The sequence below is a fragment of the Schistocerca serialis genome, chromosome 8 (genome assembly GCF_023864345.2).
Source record: "Schistocerca serialis cubense isolate TAMUIC-IGC-003099 chromosome 8, iqSchSeri2.2, whole genome shotgun sequence".
NCBI lineage: Eukaryota > Metazoa > Arthropoda > Insecta > Orthoptera > Acrididae > Schistocerca > Schistocerca serialis.
In genome coordinates this window covers 445420863-445439466 of record NC_064645.1, presented here as the reverse complement: position 1 = coordinate 445439466, position 18604 = coordinate 445420863, and the positions used below count along the sequence as shown (strand labels likewise).

The 18604-nt window shown below is 44.9% G+C and overlaps 1 protein-coding gene across 1 annotated transcript in view; it reads left to right on the top strand.

Annotated features, from left to right (window-relative positions):
- The window catches only part of LOC126417056 (dipeptidase 1-like), a 644900-nt gene that overhangs the window by 412798 nt on the left and 213498 nt on the right, over positions 1-18604 (top strand). The window lies entirely within an intron of this gene.

Below are 18604 nucleotides of genomic sequence, written 5' to 3'. Positions count from 1 at the left end.
ATTCGTCCACACATGGCATCTGTCTCTATGACAGTCTGTATGGTTGGGATACTCCCTTGGTCAGCCATATCTCAAGATCTGTCGCCATGTATGGACCTAAGTCGGACATCAACTCGATCCCAGTGCATGTTACAGTGCCACGAAGGCAAAGATCAGTTACAACAGGTATGGTTCAAATGGCTCTGAGCACTATGGGACTCAACTGCTGAGGTCATTAGTCCCCTAGAACTTAGAACTAGTTAAACCTAACTAACCTAAGGACATCACAAACATCCATGCCCGAGGCAGGATTCGAACCTGTGACCGTAGCGGTCTTGCGGTTCCAGACTGCAGCGCCTTTAACCGCACGGCCACTTCGGCCGGCCAACAGGTATGTCTCCGGAGATATTCTCCCCAAGTGCTTTAAGACATATCCCCAACTGAATCATTGCATGCATCCAGGCCAGAGGTGGTGTAACGTCATGCTGCTATGTGGGTTAATATTTCCAAGTTGTAATGAAATTTTGCTCGATTCTGCAACCGCTGAAATAGCAGCACAAACCTCTCGACAGTAAACTTTTGTTTTGATTTCTCTCCGACTTCTGGCTGCTTCACTCTTTTCTCAGGCAGAGTATTAGTTATACTAACGGGCTGATATTGATGCAATGTCCATAGCTCTAATTATGATAAGCAATACGAATATCTGTGCATAAACCAGACATAAACCGCAGAAATTACGTAAAAAGTAATACGAAAGTAAACCTATAGCCCTTATTCCTCTGCAGCTCTGCTGATTTTTATTTCAAAGAGTTTTTCTTTGTGGCAATCTGATGTTGGTGATGTATAGCTAATAAAGAGAACACTTTATTCTATTTTTCGCCTTCCCTTAGTTGCTTTAAATTCGTGGAGGTACGTACCGTCTATGCAATTAATTGCAGGCAGTTTGTTCAGCTGGCGTACGCGTTCGCTTTTTTTTTTTTTTTTTTTTTTTTTTTGGGAGGCATCATCAGTGACCTGTAATAAGTGGCCGCGCGGAGTAACCGCGTGGTTTGAGGCGCCATGAACGGAGTGCGCGACGCCTCCCGCCGGAGGTTCGAGTCCTCTCTCGAGCATGGGTGTGTGTTATTCTTAGCATAAGCTACTTTAAGTTTGTTTAAGTAGTGTGTAAGTCTAGCGACCGATGACCTCAGCAGTTTGGTCCCATAGGAATTCACACACATATGAACATTTTTGTAATACCTGCTTCCTTTTATACAGACAATAAACGTATGATGTGGTAGATATAATATGCTGCTATATAACATTTTGTCGGTGTTCCAGCGGTCCAAGTGTGTGGTCCTGGAGATATATGGAAACTATGGAATATGTAAACTAACGAATACATCTCCAGGACCACACACATGAGTTAACAGCGCTGGAAATCGTAAGGAACTCCGAACGGTAAGTTCACATTACGAACTTTGTGCTACAAAAGTTGATTTTTAAATACAAGAGAAAGACACGACAAAATGTAATACAGCAGCATATTATATCTACCACATAATACGTTTATTGTACGTATAAAAGGAAACATGTACTGGAGGCCACTGATGACGCTTCCCAAACAAAAGAAGCGAAACGCGTATGGCAACGAAACAAACTGCCTTCAATTAGTTGCATAGACAGTAAATACCTTCACGAAAGAGAACACTCTTCCTACGAAACTTGACCCTGTTGTGTAAACGAAAACGTGTCTGTTTTCGTTACGAATATTAAAGTCTTCACTTCTTCAATTTAAGTGGAGAGGTTGCTTTTAAAGGAAAATAGTTCATACGGCTTACTTTGCTTATTGAGTTCGGAAGTAGTACACTTCCTAACGATAGAAAGACCCAACAATGTTCACAGTAGCAGTTAAATCAGTTCCATTTCCACTCTAAAGTTCGTCATCGCTGTATTTCTTTTCTGTATTAAATTATCATGTGATAAAACTTCACTGTCACCTTAATAATTGTTCAGGTACTAATACAGCCCCCCATCGGATGCTACCTGCTGTGACTAACGATGTTGATTAGTCCATTTATTTAATTTGTAGCCGGCCGGAGTGACCGAGCGGTTCTAGGCGCTTCAGTCTGGAACCGCGCGACCGCTACGGTCGCAGGTTCGAATCCTGCCTCGGGCATGGATGTGTGTGATGTCCTTAGGTTAGTTAGGTTTAAGTAGTTCTAAGTTCTAGGGGACTGATGACCTCAGAAATTAAGTCCCATAGTGCTCAGAGCCATTTGAACCATTTTTTTTTAAATTTTTAACTACCCACCCACTTTCACCAATAAGCCAACTAATCGCTTCTTAACCTACGTTCAACTTGTGAAAATTCTCCCTAAATTAGGCTGACTACGACTGTTCCGTGCGAATACCGAATGAGTCCTCCTTCACTTCACGTAAAGGCGCGAAAACAGCAGTGCTTGAGCATTTTCGAATGAAACGCAAGACAAGCCTCTGCCAGAAAAGACGCATTCATCTCGAAATGTTGCAGTAAACAGCGACTACGTCATATCACTACCAACAGTGATACCGAAAATCTGAAAAAAAATTCTTGGATCCATATTCAGCAGAGCACTACTACATGAATATTGAAATCACGTTACCACTACCGATAGTTTGACATTTATCGTTATTAATTTCGTGGAACGCGGAAACATTTGACCATCCACTTCTACGAAAATTATACATACATGAGTGTATTGAAAACTGTATATTTTGAGAATATGAACAAATTGTCATAAATCATTACGAACGGCTGTACGAGGTCTTGATTGATGAATATGTGTTTATGTTTCCTTATATTTAACCTTTTCTGTGGAGTTCTCTGATCCGCACCTACATCCGTAATTTGCAAGCCACTCTACAGTGTATGGCAGAGGTTGCTTTGTGTACTACTGTCACTTCTGCCATTTTGTTGTTCCAGTCGTCACTGGTTTGCAGGAAGACCGTTTACTGGCAAGCCCCTGCGTGGGCTCGAATAGCTCTGACTTTATCTTCATGGTCTTTTCGCGATGTACACGTAGGAGGAAGCAATATATTGGGTTACTCTTTCTCGGAACTTTAACATCATAAAACATTATGATGCAGAATCATCTCTTGCAGCGTCTGCCACCGGGATTGGCTGAGTATCTCTGTGGCACTTTTGTGCTTTCTAAAAGAAACTGTTGCGAAACGTGCTCCTGTTCCCTGTTTTGTATATCAATGCTATGTGGCACTGATCGCCGACTGATGATTAAATATTCAAGTATTGAAACTTCCTGGCAAATTAAAACTGTGTGCCGGACCGAGACTCGAACTCGGGACCTTTGCCTTTTGCGGGCAAGTGCTCTACCATCTGAGCTACCCAGGCACGACTCACGCCCCGACCTCACAGCTTTACTTCTGCCAGTATCTCGTCTCTTACTGCAAGGTTGGCAGGAGAGCCTCTGTGAAGTTTGGAAAGTAGGAGACGAGATACTGGCAGAAGTAAAGCTGTGAGGACGGGGCGTGAGTTGTGCTTGGGTAGCTCAGATGGTAGACCACTTGCCCGCGAAAGGCAAAGGTCCCGAGTTCGAGTCTCGGTCCGGCACACAGTTTTAATCTACCAGGAAGATTCATATCAGAGCACACTCCGTTGCAGAGTGAAAATCTCATTCTGGATTCAAGTATTGGTTGCCCAAGCGGTTTGAAAGCTACCTCCTTTTTCGGTGGACTACATTTTCTGAGGATTGTTACAGTGTATCTCCGTCTGGCACCTGCCTAACTTGCGATAACTTTTTTTTTTTTTTTTTTTTGTGGTCATCCCACTCAAAATCGCTACTGATGGAATGTACGACAAATAGAAACAGGAGAATAAACAAACACAAACCTCTGCTCCGCAGATTGATCGCTGTTCACTACTACGCAGAATTAAGTTAGAACAGCATTAAAATAAGCTATGTGCCGGCCGTTGCGGCCGAGCGGTTCTAGGCGCTTCAGTCTGGAGCCGCGCTGCTGCTACGGTCGCAGGTTCGAATCCTTCCGCGGGCATGGATGTGTGTCATGCACTTAGGTTAGTTAGGTTCAAGTAGTTCTAAGTCTAGGGGACTCATGACCTGAGATGTTAGGTCGCATAGTGCTTAGAGCCATTTGAACCAATTTTTTGAAACTAAGGTATGCCAACAAACTGTGTACAACCGATAAGATGCTGCTGCTTAACTGCGGTCTGCTCTGAGGCTGCGTGTCTACTGAGGAGCTACGATGACGACATAAAATTGCCTTTTGTAGTTCAGTTGATTTACTAGTATGAAAATTTGTTAGTCAATGGAGGGATCTGGAATGGCCGTAGCTGCCTGTCTTACTATGCAACGCGCAAGATGAATATTTGACACAACGTAGGAAATTTTGTGGGCCAGTGCAATACATGCACTGAGAATAGTATTCAGCAGTTTGACCTGTTCCTGTGGACTGAATCCGTTATTGCGAAGTTCAAAAATGGTTCAAATGGCTCTAAGCACTATGGGACTTAACGTCTGAGATCATCAGTCACCTAGAACTTCGAACTAATTAAACCTAACCAACCTAAGGACATCACACACATCCATGCCAGAGGCAGGATTCGAATCTGCGGCCGTAGCGGTCGCGCGGTTCCACACTGTAGCGGCTTGAACCGCTCGGCCACTAAAGCCTGCTATTGAGAAGTGTTCGTTGTGTGTATGTATTACAAAAGAAACTAAATATACACTTTCAACTACTGGTTTACTATCTCAGAGTACTTAGTTTAGAATCCACTATCGCCTCCATGTGGCCTTCGTTGTGTGGTGCGTAGAGCACTAGACTCCAGTCCTGGAGGTTTCGGCCTCAGTCTTGAATAGGGGCACGGATTTTTCCTCGTTCTACTCTCTCCAGGAGCGACCCTATCGACTCAGCCTGCTATCAGATAAGTACCAGGGATCTCTTCCGGGACTGAAAGGCAGCCGGGACGGAAAGCTCGCCCCCCAACCCCCCCCCCCCCCCCTCCACCCTCCCGCCACCTAATGTTGCAGTGAGGAAGTGCTCTCTGTTGAGTCACAGGCTTTACCTTAGTGTCTCTATAATCTAAAACATAATGGTTTGGAACACCCTGTGCACTAGGCGAAAGTCTGCTATCAGCTATTAACAACAAGCTGCAAATCAGCCCTCCACAAGCACCTATTGTGGAGTTCCATATGTACACGACGGTTGCTTGCCCCACTGCACAGAATTGAAGATGATCAACTTTGAACGAATGTAGTCAAGCCACATAAACAATTCTGCAACTGAAAAGGCAAAATTAACGATAAAATCAATGTATCAAAACTGTTGTTGAATAGCAGCAATTATATTGGCAATAATGGAATCACTTCGCCCAGGAAACTACTTGTGTTACATTGTATGTATTGTATTGTATGTGAAACGGGGACCTAGAAACGACGGAGACACTCCGTCCCCGCCGAAGCCGCAGTGGTCCACAACCCCGCGACGACCACCGCAGTCCACTTCACCCCTCCGCCGCCCCAAACCGAACCCATTGTTTTTGTGCGGTTCGGCCCCCAGTTGACGCCCTCCAGGGAACGTCGCACACCAGACGAGTGTAACCACCATGTTTTCGTGGTAGAGTAATGGTGGTGTACGCGCACATGGAGAATTTGTTTGTGCATCAATCGCCGACATAGTGTAGCTGAGGCGGAATAAAGGGAACCATCTCGCATACGCCGAGGCACGTGGAAAACCACCTAAAATCCATCCACAGACTGGCTGGCTCACCGGACCTTGACACAAGTCCACCGGGAGGATTCGTGCCGGGGAACCAGGCGCTCCTTCCCACTCCGGAAAGCCGTGCTTTAGACCGCTCGGCTACCCGGGCGGGCTTTCTGCGACATTAGAAGCCGTCTCTCAGAGTCTCTAGCCGGTATAGAAACCCTGCACTTGTATCAAATACCTATTAACGTTCACAATCAAATGAAATAGGTACCTGTGTCACTAAAAGTCAATACTGCCGCTGATTTTAAAACGGCACAAAACCTAAATACTGAATTCCAATTTCAATCATCAGCTGCCAGTCACAATTATTGGTTTCTTTTATGTATTTACGTGCTGCATATATTTATATGTGGGGGTTAACCGACAGCCTCCAAATATACAATATCTACGAGCTACCACAATAAATTACTCATAGATATAGACATAAATTCGACTCACATTCCACCGATGTTATGTTAAAAGTACCTTTGACTGGGAAAGGTGGCTGTAGGGTTACGTGTAATGTGCAATGTACTAGCGCATCTGATATTACTCACGTGGAATGACTGGTTTAACCTATTACTATATGCACGTGCAGTATGTCACATATATTTAAGTTGTCAAGTGCGAGGCCCACCTGCTAAACTTCATCCTGAAGCAGATCTTCTTGCACTTCCCCATAACATTCTGGCTTTACGAATTTCGGATGTACAGCGGCATAAATCACGAACAACCACCCACAGCAACCAACGTTATCCACCGATTATTTGGTTATATCGTGAACAATAATGGACTATTACGCTCTCACTACTTCAGCGCCTAAAATAGTGAAAATAACCACTGAATGAGAACACCACAAGAACCATCCAGAATTTCTACTGAGTGACCAAACGGATTTTGCTTTGTAACGTTTCAATTTAAAAAAAAGCAAAGCAAATTCCCAGTCAACCATCTTCCACCATCCACTCTGTGTTCTTCAGTTGTATAAATCCTATCTCTTCTCTCTGTTGTGTGGTAAACAAAGACGCTAATCTCATGGAACTGGAATGAGAAAATTTGTATTAAAACGTACAATGAGCTACGTATTTACTCACTCAAGTTTTACGTCACCACGTTATATACTTCTCCTATATTGCAGTACTGCGATGTAACGCGTATTATTGCTTAATTTCTTTGCTATTTATACATTCTTCGTTTCATATTACACGAAAGCGCATGAATATTATTTGAAATAGTGGATTTGAAAGTGAGTTTCTAGCCTAAGATCTAGGTTGTATAAAACAAAAAGGTTATGAAACACTGGCATGAAAGTGTATTGTGTAATGCTGTACATTAGTAAATCTGCAGGTAGTAAAAATCTGTAAGGTTATGAAACAAATACATATATGTTTAACAAACGAAAGGTACAAAGGGAAAGAGTTACAATGTTTTATAATTGTAAGAGAAGTTATGACGCCAGGTTTTAATATTGAAACTTAAGCAGGCATATATGTCGCTAGAGAGTCTCCCTTTACGCTATATCGCATTGTGTGCTGATGCACGTTGATCTCCGGCGTTCGACTATTTCCGCCTAAAGTTTGTCGCTACATTTTCATCCACCAGTCTCTGTTCGCGTATTGTCGCTAAGCGCGCGCGATATTGCCAGAGCATGCGAACTATGTTGAAGCTTGGCGGCCCTCAGCTCAGATTAAGGTCGCGTTCCTTTATTACACCGTCTTTGTCTTCCTTCCTTCTCCCGCAACTAACTCTCTCTCTCTCTCTCTCTCTCTCTCTCTGTCTCTCTCCCTCTCTCTCGCTCCGTCTCTTTCTCCACCTTCTGCTTTCGCACTGCAGTAAACGATATTCCTGCCCGAGGCGCCATTTCTGCTCATAAACCTGTGGTGAGACGGAAAGTCAGAAAAAAAAAGGTTTGGGCGGAAATAAAGATACGAAGTGCGCAGGGGAGTCTGGCCCTGCTCCTGGCCGTGTAATTTCGTCGCAGTGCGTCTGGGGCCGCACGCTGGCGGAGCGGGTTCCGCAGTCGGCGAGGCGCGACCAGCAGTTGTGAATTAATTAAAAGGACCGACCGCGTGACCGGAACGGCTTAATCTGGAGCACTTGTTATTTAATAAGGCGGCGGCCGACCGCAACCGCAGACCTACAAATTAGGCGGCAGCAAGTGGTCGGCGCGCCAACAGCGGAAACGCGAGGCTAAGCGAGCCGGGGCTGTGGAACAGCTCTGTGCGACACGGCTGCCGGCTGCCGACGTCCGGTCTTCCCGCAAAATTGTTCCGCGTCTGCAGAATTAAACCCTATACGGGAATGTAGCAGTCGTGTTTTGTCTGCCGCTACTTTCAACGCGAAAAGTATAAACTTTTGACAGGGGAAGTATCCCACCTCGAACTAATGAAAGAAAATAAAATCAGCACTGTTTAGTTCCAGTTTCTTCGCTACTGTTAATGAGCTTCTTGCATTTCCTATTGTCCAGGTACATCTTATCAGACAGAAAAATCAGCCTCTGTCCTTCTTCTGCCAGCGAGGCCGTCCTTCGTTGACCGAGGAGAGTTCAATAAGTAATGCAACACTTCTTTTCTCAGCGAATTTCGGTTGAAAAAATGCGGAATTTATTGTGAGACATCGTGGAATATTCTACTCCAACCCCTACAGTCTTATGAAGTTTCGATAGGTGGCGGCGTTATGCGTAACCTTCAAATTGGCGTCTGTAAAGGAGGTGCGTGGAAAACAAGAGCATTGTAGATATTCATGGGCTTTTGCTGAAAGACTATGGAGATGTGGCAGTGAACAAACAAACGGCGAGTCATCATCATCCCAGCAAGGTTTCACGTAGCTATCTCGTCTCCCGGGTACCGGTCTGCCGCGCATATCTGAGACGCCTGAAGTGTTGGAACCTCGCTGAACAACCGGACTAGTGTTTTGGTAGTGCTGACACATCCGTCCACCAGGGTACTCAAAAGAGTGTGTGGCGGTTGCATTCGTCTCCGCCTAAAACAATACCATACAGAACAACGACTGACAATCTTGCTCGTTGCCAAGACAAGTTTTCTTGAAACATCACCACAGACGAAACACTTGGGTTCATCACTTCGGACCGGAAACATAACGGTAGTCCGTGGAGTTGCTCCACACCACTTCTGCCCCGAAGAAAAAGTTCAAAGCCGCACCCTCAGCCGGTAATGTCATGGCGACAGCTTTGTGGGACTCTGAAGGTGTTATTCTGTTTGATGGCCTCCCTCAAGGTGCAAGGTTCAACTCGGAAGTGTATCGTGCTGGAAACTGAGGAGCGACAGTGTTCGCCGCCACAAAAATGCAAACGAACTTCTGCTTTTCCGTGAAAACGAAAGGCCTCATACACGTCTGCACACCGAAATGAGCTCAAAAAAATTCATTGGGACTGTTCTTCCTCATCCACATCGCAGCGCAGATGTCTCATCGTCCGATTTCCATTTGTTTGTCGCGGTGAAGGATGTACTCCGCGGGAAGCAGTACCTGAATGATGGGGAGGTTGTTCATGCAGCAAGACGGTGGCTCCTACTTCGACCAGTAGACTGGTACCATGCTGACATACAAACGCTCCCAGTAAGGTAGCGTAATGCCGTTGTACTCAATGGAAATTATGTTGAAAAATAGGGTTTTGTAGCTAAATGAGTGGAGAATACTGTGATATATTGGAATTCTGAATAAAACCAAGTTGCTTTAAGAAAAGGGGTACTTACTGAATGCCCCTTGTATCCAACCAACGGCTTCTGGTTCTTCCTACAGGATGTTCCCCGTCCACCTCTCTTTCCACATTTATTCGAGCTGTTACTGTGGGCTCTGACCTCATTACATGCCGTGACACGGTAGCCTGGATGTGTAGGTTCCATTTAAAATGGATTTCTGATGCTTGTCCTTGACTCTCTCTTTTAGAGGGCTCTTACTTCGATACCATTAGTGACAATAGGCATAAAAGAGCTGTTGGACGTCACTGATTTTGATTTTTGTTGAATCATATCGTCCCATAAGTGTTGCTACTGGTTGACAAAATTCAGCTGTTTAGTTAAGTTATCCCCGACAACGTACCTCTGAGGTAGGAAAAGTATCAACAAACTCTATCTGGTGGTCTCCTACTTTCACATTTGCGTCATGTCCATCTCTTTGATTGCCATGGCCACTGCCTTGATCTCGCTGACGTGGGTCTCTATTTCTGGACCTGGAATTTCTACATGTTAAGCACAATCTTCTGTTTCAAACCAGATCATAGCTTCATTACCAAAGGCATGGGATCGTCCATCGCTAATGTAGCTAACGGCATTTGTTCACTAACAAAACTGTCATCTACAGGGGAATATCGTCTCTGGACGATCGTAACGAAACGAAGAGAGCCTTGCGCAAATTTTGTCGTGGTACGATAAACGGCAGGTTTATTTAATGGAGGGTAAACAGCTATTGCAGTGAAGAAGTACATGGCAATATCCGATATTCGTAGCGAATATGTTATGAACGTCACATCATTTAAATATTTAGGGGTGGCAGTAAGACGTATAAAGTGGAGCAACTCGTAAGGACTGAAATACGAGCACGTAGGGCTAGTGGAAGACTGAGCTTTATTCTAAGGTGCCGGTAATGGCTTAGTGGATCTATAAAGGAAAATGCATATAAGACCTTAACATGACCAATTCTTTAGTAGTGCACCAACATCAGGAGTTCTCATCACATAGGCATCACAGCACACATCGCAATATCTCAGTCCCACCCCGTCAGTACCCGAACAGGTTGGTGCACTCATATGAAAGTGTGAGATGGTTCACTCAGACCTCGATGATCTGATATCCAGGCTGGTCGTCTTTATAAGGCACTTGCAGTTGCCGTGGTGGCGTTGATAGGTTCAGTGTGTCACTATACAGAAATGCGCCATTGGTGGCGATTGCAGCGGCGCAGCCGATAATGCTCGATGAAGGTGATTAATTCAAGGAAAGCACGTGGAAGGTTGGCCCAACCTGATGCGTCGTTTATCATTCCCAAACACATATTTTTATTCAGTAACAATTCAGTCATGAGTCACCTGACAGTTACCAAGCTTCTTGCGAAATACATACAAATAGTTAAGATATTTAAATTAAATTAACAACGTTTAAGGACATTTGCATTACACATAAAATTACCAATAGTACCCAAAAATGTCAACTGTGCAACACAAATGTTGGACCGACTGCAAACATTTCATTAATTAAATAAATCTGCGGCGGAAGTGTGTCCCCGCAACTATACCACAACTGTGGGCTAACCCCACAACAGGACTTGAATATAAGTTCGACAAACATTAAATAATAAACCTCAAGAAGCATACATCTCCGCTGGTTATTCTGCTCTCATACAGACAAGATACGGCCACGCTGCATTCGAAACCGAGGCCACAGTAGCACTTCACTGATAGGCATCAAGCCAGTCCCACATAAATAACTTTAAGCTACCCAGCCGCTAAAACACAATTAAAATGATTATGACAATTAACCCTTAATTTTTTTAAAGGAACTCAGTGCTCAGTTTGCCCATTGATTTACATCACACGCGCAAAGGGCCTTACAATAACAGAATTACTGAGTCAATTACTTCCTAATCCGGCAACACGTCCGCCGTGGCACGATAGCAAAAGAATAACAACAAACTACCCATCTTGAGGCTGGAATGGGAGATCCTCAGTATTGGGTGTGACCTGCCAGTTATTAGGCTTCGTGCGATGACGGGAGGGACGCCGAAACACAAGAAATAACAGAATTACTAATTACTTCCTAATCCGACAATACGAGCTGTCCCAGACTGGCAGAACAGCAACGCGTCATCCGCTGCCGATACAAGGCTGTCAGTATATACCAAAGAACAACAAGCAAAGCGAGTTCCTTAAAAATTAACATACATTGTATTATTTAAACGGGCAATTGAAAATTCAACTATTTAATGGAATCGGCTCGCTCGTAACACTGCAAGTTAACCTTCCAAGCAATAACAAGAAGCAATGTACAAGATCAGCTGAAAGAATAATTACGTAACAATTCCAACAAGATTTTAAAAATCATGATATTCTTTCCAGAATGAGATTTTCACTCTGCAGCGGAGTGTGCGCTGATATGAAACTTCCTGGCGGATTAAAACTTTGTGCCCGACCGAGACTCGAACTCGGGACCTTTGCCTTTCGCGGGCAAGTGCTCTACCATCTGAGCTACCGAAGCACGACTCACGTCCGGTACTCACAGCTTTACTTCTGCCAGTACCTCGTCTCCTACCTTCCAAACTTTACAGAAGCTCTCCTGCGAAACATGCAGAACTAGCACTCCTGAAAGAAAGGATATGCGGAGACATGGCTTAGCCACAGCCTGGGGGATGTTTCCAGAATGAGATTTTCACTCTGCAGCGGAGTGTGCGCTGATATGAAACTTCCTGGCGGATTAAAACTGTGTGCCCGACCGAGACTCGAACTCGGGACCTTTGCCTTTCGCGGGCAAGTGCTCTACCATCTGAGCTACCGAAGCACGACTCACGTCCGGTACTCACAGCTTTACTTCTGCCAGTACCTCGTCTCCTACTTCCAAACTTTACAGAAGCTCTCCTGCGAAACATGCAGAACTAGCACTCCTGAAAGAAAGGATATTGCGGAGACATGGCTTAGCCACAGCCTGGGGGATGTTTCCAGAATGAGATTTTCACTCTGCAGCGGAGTGTGCGCTGATATGAAACTTCCTGGCGGATTAAAACTGTGTGCCCGACCGAGACTCGAACTCGGGACCTTTGCCTTTCGGAAGGTAGGAGACGAGGTACTGGCAGAAGTAAAGCTGTGAGTACCGGACGTGAGTCGTGCTTCGGTAGCTCAGATGGTAGAGCACTTGCCCGCGAAAGGCAAAGGTCCCGAGTTCGAGTCTCGGTCGGGCACACAGTTTTAATCCGCCAGGAAGTTTCATGATATTCTTTCATTGAGGCCCTGGAATATGTAACTGGGATACGCACCAGTCGCAGATGACCGGTTAAACTGTACATCTTTAACCCGAAGGTCTTCTCAACACATGAAAGAGAATGTGCAAATACAAGAAAGCGCACACACGTGACCCACATGTGCGTACCTTTAGGCTGAATGCACACAACTTTGGCTACAGGCGATATCCAGTAACTCGATCCAGGAAGGGCCATGAGGTTTACAACAACCAGAAATTGCATTCTGTAGTATGAAATACTCAATAATAACAAACAACGATTGCAAGTAACGAGTTGACATTGCTAAATACTAGCTTGGCGCAAACAGAAACCTCCAGACTGAGACACACAGCCACAAAGGGGTCACCGAAAGGCATAAAAAAACTGACTTCCTGGCCAGCTCACACCGAGCACTACTAACACTCTTCAAGTACAGTACTTAATAAACAATCATCATCGATGATTTCAAACAAAATGTCAAGGAGGCCAATAGCTTCAGGACTCCAGGTAGGCATCGGATCGTACTGCTCTGCTGCTCGTGGCTACTAACAAATTGTCCAATACATCTCGACGTATATAGCACGCCAACATTGACAGATGCACGTCTCACCTGGTTGCACGCGACAACAGACGCTTCTTGTCTACTAAACTCGCCGGTACCACCGGTCGGTGCTGCAGGGAAACGCGTGCGCCATTAGCCCAACGGTCAACGGTATTAACTCGCTGCAGTATTCAGGACGCCGAGTACTGTGGCACACTTGTGCAGCCCTGTGTCCGACACACCACTCATTACCACACAGCCACAGAGGTCATTTTTGGCGCTAATGACCGTAGCAGATTTGCACCCTAAAACCATAACAAAAAAAACAGCCACAGAGGAAACACATAACTCACCAAAGATGATACGATGAGGGCCAGAGTCAATGGAACGCGTGAACAAGTAGCGCTGGTGGAATCACGCATGCACTGGAAACCGCCAAGACTCAAAACATATCTACATATAGTGTTAGTGGAGGTCGCAGGATGACATATGATGCTTACCGAAAGTCACAGACTCGGCGACCATTACCGACCTATTCGCGTTTCAGCATTGGCAAACAGCGGTGAGTTTCGTGTTATGTTCATTCTTGGTTCCAGTGGCCAGTGGTCACAGTGCTCTGTTTGGCAAGTATTAATGCTGAAGCTGGTTTGTGTGGAGTCGATTCTGGAGTTGCCACTCATACACAGTATTCAGCTGACAGAAGGCACTGTGTCTTTTCTCACGACGCTACATAAATTACACAGGCCAACGACAATTTTTACTTTGGTAGCTGAGCTTTATTGGTTTTTTTTTTTGAGCTGAATCCAAATCTATTTAGTGTTTTTGTGTCACCCATAGTTTTCGGCCAATATGCTTTTTATTATATACTATAAAAATCCTATGCTATACGGTAAACGGGGAAATTAATGAAACGCTTTGCTACAATCTAAGCATGGTTTGTACTTAAAGTAAGCTACTTAAAACAATGATAAATGTCAACTGGAATTGGTTTGTATTTTCTTTCTCTTTTTTCTTTGAAGCTTCTTGTGTAGCTTTTTCTACGATGAGTCGCTCGCTGAACTTCTTGGTGCAGTGACCAACAGTAGTCACCCATGATGCTGGTGTTCCACTGGCGTTGGTAGCGTTTACCCATCACTTTAATGTCATGATGAAAACGCTCTCCTTGCTCCTCACTAACATCTTCCACATTGTCTGGGAAGTATTCAAGGTGATGTTGAAAAAGTGAACTTTCAGGCTTATTAAACATCCTAAAGTTTTATACTTCTTTAGCATCGTAGCTATAACAGAAGCATATTCTGGGTCTTTTTCATGTCCTAAGAACTTTGTAACGACTTGCTTGAATGATACCCATGCTCCTTTCTCATTTAAGGTAATTGTGGATTCAAAGTTAACATCAAATATCAATTTTTTAGTGTCAGGTCCGACAAAGAAGCCTTCTTTTAGTTTAGCTTCTGAAAGGTGTGGAAACTTTTGGCAGCGATACTTAAAACATAGTCTATTTTAGGCAAAGCCTTTGCAAACTGTTTCATTAGGCCTAATTTTATATGTAGAGGTAGTAGGAGTACGTTTTCTGGATCTACAAGGTTTTCGCGTAGAATGTTGTTCTCACCAGATTTTAATGACTCCCTCACAAGTCAGTTCTTTCTGTACCAGTCTTGATCCCTAACCCTACTGTCCCATTCACACAAGAAATATGAAATTTGGTAAAGCCACCTTGTTGAGCAAGGAGCATGCATGTTACCATTAGATCGCCACACCACATTCAACCATGAGCAGAATAGCCTAATTTATTTAGCACTAGTTCTAGGTTTTCAAAGCTTTGTTTAATATGTATATAATGTGCTACAGGTATAGATGCATACATGTTACCATTGTGTAATAAAACAGCCTTTAATCTAGTTTTGGATGAATCAATAAACAGCCTCCAGTCTTCCTTTTTGTATGTTATGTTTCATTGGCAGGACACTTAGAAGATGCAACAAGTCCACTAAAGAGACAGCTTACACTACACTCGTTCGTCCTGTGTTAGAATATTGCTGTGAAGTGTGGGATCCTTACCAGGGGGGATTGACGGAGGACACCGAAAGGATGTAAAAAAAGGGCTGTTCGTTTTTTATTATCACGTAATAGGGGAGAGAGTGTGGCAGATATGATACGCGAGTTGGGATGGAAGTCATTACAGCAAAGACGTTTTTCGTCGCGGCTAAATCTATTTACGAAATTTCAGTCACCAACTTTCTCTTCCGAATGCGAAAATATTTGGTTGAGCACAACCTACATAGGTAGTAATGATCATCAAAATAAAATAGGAGAAATCAGAGCTCGAACAGAAAGGTTTAGGTGCTCGTTTTTCCCACGCGCTGTTCGGGAGTGGAATGGTAGAGAGATAGTATGATTGTGGTTCGATGAACCCTCTGCCAAGCACTTAAATGTGAATTGCAGAGTAATCATGTAGATTTAGGTGTAGATCTAGATGTAGATGTATTCAATACCAAAATCATTCTTCAGACCGGGAATGTCTGAGCAGTACACTAAATCGTCTTCTTGTTGAAAAAGCTTGGAAAATTACTTCTCTCTCTTTATATACATCTATATGATGGTTCCAACTGCCAATAAGTTCTTTTATTTTAATCTAAAGCCAAGCAGTTTAGCTTTCCATTTCGCAAAGCCCAGATCCCTAACCAAATCGTTAAGCTCGGTCTGAGTAAACAATTTGGGCTCTAGACTTTCTGTATTACAAAGGACTTCATCATCATCTGGTTCATATAAATCAGACTGTTCATCAGAAAATACTTCTGGTTCAGAAACCGGCCAATCTACACCATGCCCTACTGGTCGGATGGCGGACGGATGGTTAGGGTAGCTTATTATCTTCTTGTTTTTCGAATTATGACCAGTAATATCAACACTGCAAAAGTAGCAATCATTGGAATGATTTCTTGGCTCACTCCATATCATAGTAACAGCAAATACACTCCTGGAAATTGAAATAAGAACACCGTGAATTCATTGTCCCAGGAAGGGGAAACTTTATTGACACATTCCTGGGGTCAGATACATCACATGATCACACTGACAGAACCACAGGCACATAGACACAGGCAACAGAGCATGCACAATGTCGGCACTAGTACAGTGTATATCCACCTTTAGCAGCAATGCAGGCTGCTATTCTCCCATGGAGACGATCGTAGAGATGCTGCATGTAGTCCTGTGGAACGGCTTGCCATGCCATTTCCACCTGGCGCCTCAGTTGGACCAGCGTTCGTGCTGGACGTGCAGACCGCGTGAGACGACGCTTCATCCAGTCCCAAACATGCTCAATGGGGGACAGATCCGGAGATCTTGCTGGCCAGGGTAGTTGACTTACACCTTCTAGAGCACGTTGGGTGGCACGGGATACATGCGGACGTGCATTGTCCTGTTGGAACAGCAAGTTCCCTTGCCGGTCTAGGAATGGTAGAACGATGGGTTCGATGACGGTTTGGATGTACCGTGCACTATTCAGTGTCCCCTCGACGATCACCAGTGGTGTACGGCCAGTGTAGGAGATCGCTCCCCACACCATGATGCCGGGTGTTGGCCCTGTGTGCCTCGGTCGTATGCAGTCCTGATTGTGGCGCTCACCTGCACGGCGCCAAACACGCATACGACCATCATTGGCACCAAGGCAGAAGCGACTCTCATCGCTGAAGACGACACGTCTCCATTCGTCCCTCCATTCACGCCTGTCGCGACACCACTCGAGGCGGGCTGCACGATGTTGGGGCGTGAGCGGAAGACGGCCTAACGGTGTGCGGGACCGTAGCCCAGCTTCATGGAGACGGTTGCGAATGGTCCTCGCCGATACCCCAGGAGCAACAGTGTCCCTAATTTGCTGGGAAGTGGCGGTGCGGTCCCCTACGGCATTGCGTAGGATCCTACGGTCTTGGCGTGCATCCGTGCGTCGCTGCGGTCCGGTCCCAGGTCGACGGGCACGTGCACCTTCCGCCGACCACTGGCGACAACATCGATGTACTGTGGAGACCTCACGCACCACGTGTTGAGCAATTCGGCGGTACGTCCACCCGGCCTCCCGCATGCCCACTATACGCCCTCGTTCAAAGTCCGTCAACTGCACATACGGTTCACGTCCACGCTGTCGCGGCATGCTACCAGTGTTAAAGACTGCGATGGAGCTCCGTATGCCACGGCAAACTGGCTGACACTGACGGCGGCGGTGCACAAATGCTGCGCAGCTAGCGCCATTCGACGGCCAACACCGCGGTTCCTGGTGTGTCCGCTGTGCCGTGCGTGTGATCATTGCTTGTACAGCCCTCTCGCAGTGTCCGGAGCAAGTATGGTGGGTCTGACACACCGGTGTCAATGTGTTCTTTTTTCCATTTCCAGGAGTGTATAATGGCTTTTTTTCTCCTTATTGGACCATTTTCTCAGATCTTCAACACACACATAAAATACCTTACGTGGCGCAGAAGATTTATTTTGATAACCAACTTTAGATCCAAAGTGTGATAGATAAACCTTATTCAGAAAGTCTGTAATTTTTTGGTGTTTTGTAATCAAAAATTCACCACAAATATAACAAAAACTGTCTGCACAGTTTTTACAACCATGATTAGACATTGTACTGAGCACATGTACAGGAAACGGGAAAGTGAGGCTAGGTTGGCCACAAACAAAACACCATCTGTAACACAAAAATACAATCGACCTTTTTGCCAGCAAATGTTTTTCAGCAGTTCTACCAACGTCATCTACATTCATTACACCTCCTTTCCAAATTATTTTAACTATATAAGAGCTATTAAATACTTTAAAAAACGCTTAATTTAATAAATTTAACTGTAACATGTGAATAAATGGTGGGTGATACAGTTTTTTAAGTATCATATTTGGATTTCCCACCCCAAAAAACGGCCGGCCGAAGTGGCGGAGCGGTTCTAGGCGCTACAGTCTGGAACTGCGCGACCGCTACGGTTGCAGGTTCGAATCCTGCCTCGGGCATGGATGTGTGTGATGTCCTTAGGTTAGTTAGGTTTAAGTAGTTCTAAGTTCTAGGGGACCGATGACCTCAGAAGTTGAGTCCCATAGTGCTCAGAGCCATTTTTTTAACCCAAAAAACATAAGAATAAGGTATTTTCAGCAAAGGAGTTTTTCCATCGTTGGCTTGTGTTATCAGTGATGGGTGTTGGCGAGATGCTTTGTTGGCCAGAAGGTGGTTCACAAGCTGAACTGTCTGGTTGTAGTGGTGGTCTTGTTTTCTTGAGCTTCACGTTTTTACAACCAGTGCTGCGTATCATCTCACGGCGCGATGGTCTCATGGTGTGGTAGCTTGGCAGTGACAGATTGTGGCGTGCTGCCTGTCTGCCAGATGATGGAGTGCGAACCGAACCAGTTTTATGT